Below are 8,055 nucleotides of genomic sequence, written 5' to 3'. Positions count from 1 at the left end.
TTTTTATTCCTCCAACAAGAAGTTATGAAAGTTAGTGAAACTTTGATTAGACATTTACTAATTTTGTCTTTTCTAATCATGACAAACAGCAACCTAAAATTGTTCTTATTGTAGTAACCTATATGCCCTTTTGAATATAATGTCATGGACAAAGTAGCAGTAGTCATTATGAACATTTCCTTGCTCATTCTCAAAGGCACACGTGGTACATCAGCCCTAACATATATTTGTATATATTTGTACATGTATTTTATTATCCCGCTCTGACTTGCATTATTATATTTTGAATTTGGAAAGAGTTAAGGATAACATAAGCAGGATATTTCAATCACTCAACAAAAATTAAACATATTCAAGGAAACATAAATAATAGCTGTAATGGACATATGGATATTCTATCAGTTGTAAGAAACAGAATAGGGATAACTTGTAATTTCAGAGGAGAAGCATTTGGGGATGATGATGAGCATAAATTAATTTCGTAATTGTAGAAACCTAAAACAGTAGAAATGAAATTCATTGCTGTTGAGAAAAAGAAATTACTGTATTCTGGTGTTGATTAAGACATCCAATATTTGATTTATGTTATGTATAAAGTCTCTTTTAAGGCAGATTTGCACTGTGTCAATTTAGAAAATCACTTTTGTAGAATTCTCTTCATCATATAGTCTCAGGTTATCATAGGGAATAGGTCACAAGGGACATGTTGTGTAAGAATTTCAGGGCAAAGAGAAACAGCATCCCCCTTCTATTTGTACTGGAAGGTGTGTACAGGGCATGAGGGGCTGGTGCAGGTGACACGTGATGTCATTATTTATCTACTGGCTCACGTGGTAGTCATGATGGGCCCACACAACTCCATCTCCTGAATCCCCTGCTTCAATTTCTTGAATCTGATCCAGCTTCATGAGGAGGGCTCCGTGTTGTGCTGGAGGATACTTGCATTGGAAGTAGGAGGCTTGGCAGCAATGAGGGACTCAAATTTAATCCCCTCCTGTGGGTTCCATTCTTTTTTGATCTCCACATTTCTATCATGTTCCTTATAAGTTGCACATCCTGAACTGAAACAATAACCTCACAAAAACTGTGTATTTGGTCCTGTAATTGTGCTGGAAAGAATCCATGTCCTGAGTCTTGCATATTCATGTATACCTGTACACAAGGATTTCAGTTGACTGTATGTCTCCAGGATTACAATCCCTAAGATTCCAAATAAACACTTTTGGTTGCTTTATAGCCTCGTTGTCTTCTCGGTCAACACTTGCCACTTCAAAGTTCAATGTTAGAAATTTTGACTTTCTAGCTTTTTTTTTTTTTCTGATTATCTAATTTCTTAACATTTGACAATTTAACTCGCAGTATTTTGTTCTGTTGACCTCTGTTACTCCCAGTTACAAAGCTTCCCTCATTTCTTACAATGCTGCCTCAGTTATGGTGTATCATTGCTTCATCTGGCAGAGGTCTTAGGTTTTCCAGTTAATGAAGGGTCCTATCCAGTTTCAGTTTATGTTGCATATCAAAGAAGAATCTATATGGTCTGTGCTATTTTTACATAATCTTCTTTCAGACTTATTTTGATAAATCAATGACTTCTTTGTTTTTACTGATTCCCCTCTATATTGCTACAGTAATTCCAGTGTTTTCAGCTTTGTTGGTCTAGTTTCACCTTAAAAATGGTTGTGTTGGGGGGTTGGTTTTTTGTATTTACTTTTGTTTTTTGATAACACCTATATCCGTGCTCATACACTGTTTCGGAATTTCATCACCTTGACTTTTTCATATCTTTTTCTATGACCTCTTGTTAATTAATCTATTCATGTATATGTTAAAGCTTCAAACAAGGGTAAAAACTACACTAAAATATTGCAAGTGCCACTACCACTGGCTATTGATGTCATTGGCTGTAGATAATGCAGGAAGGCACAGCACAGTGTTTACAACAAAACAGCCTGATGAGTTGTTCTGTTTAATTCAAATGCTTAAACATAAGTTTTACTACTCCATCCGATGCATGTTTGTCCCTGCAAACAGCAAGTAATTAACATCACGTTAGATCAATTTGTTTCAGACATCAAGGCAATAATATATGCATCCAATTCTAGTTAGGATATCAGACAAGCTCAGAAAACCTTTTGCGTGCAACCAAAGGAACTCCTATCAGATTGTTTCATCCTTCCAATCACTTGTGAAGAGCTAAGTACCTATAAGTAGAGAGAAACTTTCTTACAAACAAATGGGACAATCAAAAGAGCTGCTTGATGTGGCTATTTTAAAAAGGAGTCATTTGAAAGATTGTATCCATGCCTCTCACTGGAGGAAATTTCAGCATGAAAATTTGGTAATGGTACCAGGACTACTATAAATATTGTTTTCAGCTAATTTTTATTGAGTTATTAACATGAAATAGGCAGAATGCTTTATATTACATGTGTTAGCTCTTTTAATATAGGTAAAACTGAATGAACTCTAAGAGTACAACAAATTAAATGCAGTAAAATTCTATTTGAATGAATCAGTAAAATGATAACTACAGGCCAGGGATAAAAGAATCCAAGTTTTCTAAGTATATTTATCAAATTTTGTAATTTATTTTCAAACTTTTCTTGGATAGTTTTTTTTGGGGGGGGAAGGGGAGTCATTTTTATTTATTTTTTAAACAATGGATAGCTTAGGGAAAAGGTTGATTTAAGTATCTACAATGGTAACTTCCACCTCCACTTCTGGCCCAATACTAATGGAAGTACTTTGCTTAACCACCTCAGAAGGGCTGTGCAAATCAATGAGTCCTGTGGATCCTCATCTGAAAACATCCCAAGTCTTGGAATCTTCACTACAAAGAGCTTTCCTTATAGTCATTCTCAGGGGCTTGGTAGGCACCTGAGGTGGTCCTTCCACTTTGAGGTTCTTTTCCTTTGTGCCTCTGATCAAATTGGCAAGTACTTTCTCCAAAGGTTTTAGGTTGAACCCAGTTAGAGTAACTCTAATTCGGTGAATCACCACCTCTGGTTCTATAGGTGTTTCTCCAGCGCCTCTGAAAGCCATGGATGGCCGAGGGTGGCTGCCTGCTTTACTTGTACCTTGGGGAGAGCTAACAACAAGGAGTGAAGATCAGTAGCAGCATCCAGAGCTCTGCTATGGGTGACCTAAAGTCCTCCTTAAAGAGCTTTTGGTCATTTTCACATTAATTTTTTTTCTTTCAGAAAATGAATACCGTCTTGATATAGAACCCTAGTTTTTATAGAAGGTGGGAAAAAAAGATTTCTTTAAATTAAATTATGTGGGGACGCCTAGATGGGCTCAGTCAGTTAATCTTGGACTCTTGGTTTTGGCTCAGATCATGATCTCAGGGAGCCCTGGTCTTTTTGCTCAGGGTGGAGTCTACTGGATATTCTCTCTTTCTCTCCCCCTCTGCTCCTCCCTCTGCTCTCCTCTTCCCTGTCTCTAAAATCTTTTTTTTTTTCCAAAAAAATGAATTAATTAATGAATTTTACCATGCACCTTTACTTTCACCTTGTATTTTTAAAAGCACCTTAGCTACATATTCTTACGGCATTCATATTATAATGTATGTAACTCAGTGGGGGCGGTATTATTATCCCTCTGTGATATCCAAGATGAATGAGAGACAAAAATTTTTGATTGGACCAAAGTCATATAGTAACTTTGTGAATTATTCTCTAGCCACCACTTGGGACTCAGCATTTAGAAAGTCATTTAGAGTACTAAACTTGTTTTCCATTTTTCTTATATCCCATGGAAAATTCTGACTTGAATTCTAAACTGAAGGGGAAAGAATTATTTTTGTACTATGTGATCTATCAACTTAATAAACAACTAACAAATATGATGTGCAGAATACGGAGATCTCTTCATTAAAGAACTTCAAAAATACTTTTTTTCATATTTTGGATATAAATTAGTACTCTGGAAACTGCTATTTTTAGAAATATGTCCTAAAATTTTTTCACATTACTTTTTCATGTGAAATTTTGGCAAGTAGTATGCTTTATCTTTCAAAGGTATTTGTAAAAGATTATAAAAGAAAAAAAATCTCCTCTATAATTGTGTTCTTTGTGGTCATACACACATGGGTGAGTTTGATTTAAAAATATATTTGATAACAATTTTTATATTTTATATTTTATTTATTATCTATACCTAGGTTACAGCCCATCACTTACTAATCTATTTTTTCCATGTAAGAAGATTCTTAAATAATAAAATCAATAGTAGTAAAATTAATGTCACTCGTCACTGTTCATGAATTTTATAACACTTTGTTGTGTGAAAAAAAATGCATATAGATAGGTATGTGATAGCATACCTGGGAAATGAGTTAGGAAATAAATATATTCATTTATAGAAACAATGGCAATTGCTGTCCACAGTATGTGAATTGATCAAAGTTTAGTTTTGATTAGGTTCATTTTGTTTTATTTTTGCTTTATATATGCTAGCCACATTGTAGTTCACAGTGACAAAATGTTAGCTTTTTGGAATTTCAATCAGAACTTATACAAACACCCTAGCAATTGATTCAGGTCTTCACAGAAATAACTAAACTTTAATTTGTATTTTATTTTATTTTACTTTTTTGTTGTTGTTGTTTTGATATTATTTATTTATTCATGAGAGACAGAGAGAGAGAGAGGCAGAGAGACAGGCAGAGGGAGAAGCAGGCTCCACGCAGGGAGCCCGATGTGGGACTCGATCCGGGTCTCTAGGATCACGCCCTGGGCCAAAGGCAGGCGCTAAACCACTGAGCCACCCAGCGATCCCCTAATTTGTATTTTAATGGTTAGGAAAAATGTATAAAAAATAATCTTTGCTATGTCTGTTCATTTAACTGCAATTTAACTTTACTTAGATTTAAGTTTATTAAAGTTCTTTAGTGTAAGGACAATATCTTACTCTGGATGGTAGATCCAAAGTGCCTATAAACAGTATTTATTTGAAACATGTTGACGATTAATAAAGGCAAGGTATTAATTTGCTAATAGCTCATTCTCCTGGGGGCAGTATTTTCCAATCAAAGAATCTTATTTATACCGATAGACATTTACATGTAGGCTAGGTTGTTTTATGTTAATTAATTACATTAATTAATATTCCAATTATCTTTGGAATTTTCCCATATGAGATCTCTGAAATAATTAACTACCATATCTTTTGATCTAAAATTCCTTTTTTATTATAATTTATTATTTTTTTACCCTTCTTTGTTTAGTTGATTGAAAATAAAACAAATGCATTCAAATTTATATTCATTCTTCATTTAAATTGAGAGTGTACTTTAATTTCCCATAATACCAAACCATTGTTTAATACAAAATTCAAAGAATCAAAGCAAGCCTAATATTATCATTATATGCATCTTCCTCCAGCTTAAAATTATTTTTATCTTATTTTTGAAATAGATCTCTTGTTAAATATTAGCTCCCAACTCAAAACAAGGTAAATAAAGCAATTAAAAAATACACTAAAGAAAAAATATTCCTTATTATATTAAATATATTTATAAACAAGATCAACCATATAAGGTGAAAATAATCATTTAGGTAAATATTTGGTGATATACGTGTTTCTATGTGTAAGAATCTTGTCCAAGAAGGAGAGGATATGCCGATATCTAAGATCCATTTATTTTTTATTGGTAAAATGGAAAAACAAACAAACAAAAAAAGATTTATCAATTAACATTGCCTAATAGACTGAAAAACAAAAATATATTGATATTAATTATATATAGTTTATCAACTTTTTAAATACTATTTTATTTGTACTTATTCACTAAAATCAAAATATGTTGGCAAAAACCTCCTAAATTTTAAGCTTATTTATAGAAAACTCTGATCTGAATTCCGTATTCCCACAATCATGAACTGATGTTAGTATTCCCTCCCCCCCACCACAGGTGAAAATTTTGCATTATGAGATACAAAATATGAACCAAAAAAAAATAAAGATTTATGTGGTTTGGCTAAATCAATGAGTCAAAAAATGCAGACTGCATAGAAAAATAATTAGAAAAGTAATGTCCCGGGATCCCTGGGTGGCGCAGCGGTTTGGCGCCTGCCTTTGGCCCAGGGCGCGATCCTGGAGACCCAGGATCGAATCCCACATCGGGCTCCCGGTGCATGGAGCCTGCTTCTCCCTCTGCCTGTGTCTCTGCCTCTCTCTCTCTCTCTCTGTGACTATCGTAAATAAAAAAATAAATAAAAAAAAAGAAATTAAAAAAAAAAAAAAAAAAAAAAAAAAAAAAAAGAAAAGTAATGTCCCATTCATAGAAGTACTCTTTAAAAAAAATCAATAACTTTTGAGAGATGAGCAGATTCCACCTATAGTATGTTTTTAAATCTTGGTAACTATATATGAAGAAGACTAGTGAGAAACAAGAGTGGATTAAGCATTCTGTGAGCTACTGGGGACTTGAGCCCTGACTCTGACAATATGAGGAAAATGGAAAAGACAAGATGTGGAGTGACATGATTAACTTCATGTATTTGAATGTCTGTCATGCTGAAAATTGATTAGAGCATTTATTTTGATCTCAAGGTAGGTCTGAGAACAAGGGTGACAGTCACTCTAGTGCTTGAAATGCAAGCAAAGGCCATTGACCTTCATTCAGTGTTCTTCAGGAAATGTGAGAAATCAACATGGCATAGAGAGAAGTACAGGCACACCTCAGAGAAATTGCAGGTTTGGTCCCAAACCAGTGAAATAATACCAGTCAAATAAATTTTTTGGTTTCACATTGCATATAAAAGTTATGTTTACATGATGCTATTGTGTATTAAGTGTGCAATAGCATTGCATCTAAAATAACAATGCACATACCTTAAGTAAAAAATATTTAAATTTTTAAAAATTATTTTATTTATTTGAGAGAGAGAGTGAATGTGCATGAAAGAGAAAGAGAGTGCACACACAGGAATGGGGGGAGTGCCAGGGGGAGAAGCAGACTCCCCACTGAGCAAGGAGCTTGGAACCTACTTATCTACTGGATCTTAGAACTTGGGATCATGACCTGAGCCAAAGGTGGGTGCTTGACTGACTGAGCCACCCAGCAGTCTTAAAAAATATTTTATTAGTAAAAAGTGCTAACCATTACATCAGCTTTCAACAAGTCATAATCATTAATCACAGATCATCATAATAGACAAAATTATAATGAAAAGGTTTGAAATACTGTGAGAATTATCAAAATTACCAGAGACAGTAGGTGACCAGATGGGGTTGGAAAGTGGTACCAATGGGCTTACTGGATGTAGGGTTGCCACAAATGTTCAATTTGTAAAAACCCAATTATCTGCAAAACACAATAAAGCAAAGCACAATAAAATGAAGTATGCCTGTATGCTAAATTTTGTGTCAGATAATTTAGATCATAGACATAAAAAAATGTGGATTTGAGAAAGTTATTTATGTGAGGATCAGTTACCTTGTATAACAATAAATGGCTTATTCATAGGTTATTAGGATTAAATAATGTAAGTGAAATGGCTGGTACATAGTTTTTTAGTCATGTTCTTGTATTTACACAATTCAATGTTTTAATAGGTGTATAATATTAATGAAAAGTAAGCTTTAATATTTTAGGAAAATAATTTTATTACACTCAAAAAATTATTACTTGAACTACCTTCTTATATTCCCCAAATAGCATTGCAATATGAATTTAGAAGGTTGACATGTAAAGAATTGCAAGCCTCTCTAGTTGAATAAATTTTCTATGAATTTACTCATTCATGCAAGAAAATATATCACACCAATCGAATTGCAGATACAATAATGAAAAAGCAAAACTGTGCTGTGAGTTTTGAACACCTCTTTAATTTGACAGCAGTTACCTGACTAGAGATGAAAGAGACAGGATTATTTACAACCTCAGAAATCGCTGTTGGGTTGAAATTGCCATTGAAGAAACTTACCCTTTGGCAATTCCCCTTGGCAATCGTGCCACCATGTCACTGTAAATAACCCTGCTGGGATCAGTTGCCATGCCCCCAAGGGACACTGTTGCCTATAATATCACAAAAAAGTAATGAGAGGAAA

General features: G+C 33.9%; 1 pseudogene; it reads right to left on the bottom strand.

Moving 5' to 3' along the window:
* Positions 1-2,685: 2,685 nt before the first annotated feature.
* Positions 2,686-3,042, bottom strand: LOC140626768 (small ribosomal subunit protein uS10-like; annotated as a pseudogene).
* Between the last annotated feature and the right edge of the window lie 5,013 nt (positions 3,043-8,055).

The sequence above is a fragment of the Canis lupus genome, chromosome 38 (genome assembly GCF_048164855.1).
Source record: "Canis lupus baileyi chromosome 38, mCanLup2.hap1, whole genome shotgun sequence".
NCBI lineage: Eukaryota > Metazoa > Chordata > Mammalia > Carnivora > Canidae > Canis > Canis lupus.
Note: the sequence above shows the minus strand (reverse complement) of the source record. Positions and strands in the feature narration are given on the sequence as shown.